General features: G+C 33.8%; 1 pseudogene; it reads right to left on the bottom strand.

The window, feature by feature from the left end:
• Positions 1-552: 552 nt before the first annotated feature.
• LOC127233830 (uncharacterized) lies at positions 553-651 on the bottom strand (annotated as a pseudogene).
• Between the last annotated feature and the right edge of the window lie 237 nt (positions 652-888).

Below are 888 nucleotides of genomic sequence, written 5' to 3'. Positions count from 1 at the left end.
TGTGTTTATTTGTTCATCTGGTTATTATAACTAGTCTCATAAAAAGGAGTGCAGACCTGCTTCCTTTTTCTCTTTGGGATTGTTGTTAAGAAAACTGATGGGATCTATCTTGATTTAGACTTACAGCTTTTGTGTACAGAGCCTCTATTTTTTTTTTCCACTTTAGATGTCTACATTTCCTCTTCTATTTGTTTTGTCTGTGAAATTACAGTTTTCCACTTCATTAGTTTAACTGTGTTTCTGATACTCCTTTCCTATGTCATCAGCATCTACACATTCTGTTGTGTTGTTTCCTTTTGTTCTTTTAGTAGTCTGCGTGTTGGGTTGCTTATTTATTTGAAAGGGTTACCAGCATTTAGGGTAATAAAACTCGACTGGCCTCATTATTTTTAAATTTATTTAACTCTGCTCCTTATTATTTTCTTTGCTTTGAGCTTAATTTATGCTGTTGTTATAGCTTGTGGTAGGAAGTATGACACTCAATGGTAGGGTGTTCTTCTATAATGTGTGCAATTAAAGCTATAAATTCTTTTCATTTCTTTCTTTCTTTCTTTTAATATGGGACGCTTCACAGATTTGCATGTCATCTTTGTGTAGGGGCCACGGTAATCTTCATTCCAGTTCTGGCCTATGTGCTCCCAAAGTGAACACAGCTACAGATTCTTATATTACTCCTTTAAGAGAAAGGTGGCCACATCCCTTAAATTTTGAAGTGTATCACTTGCTATCACTGCAACATATTTTTAACGTTCTTTTTGTTTGTTGGTTTGCCTTTGCCTATAAGTAATACAGAAGTGCATTGCTTCCTTAAACAGTTCAAGAATTTTCTAGATACATTGTTATTGGTTTCTAATTTAAGGTGTTTTTTTTTTTTTTTTTTTTGCACTC

Source organism: Phodopus roborovskii, unplaced genomic scaffold, assembly GCF_943737965.1.
Source record: "Phodopus roborovskii unplaced genomic scaffold, PHOROB, whole genome shotgun sequence".
Classification (NCBI taxonomy): Eukaryota; Metazoa; Chordata; class Mammalia; order Rodentia; family Cricetidae; genus Phodopus; species Phodopus roborovskii.
Note: the sequence above shows the minus strand (reverse complement) of the source record. Positions and strands in the feature narration are given on the sequence as shown.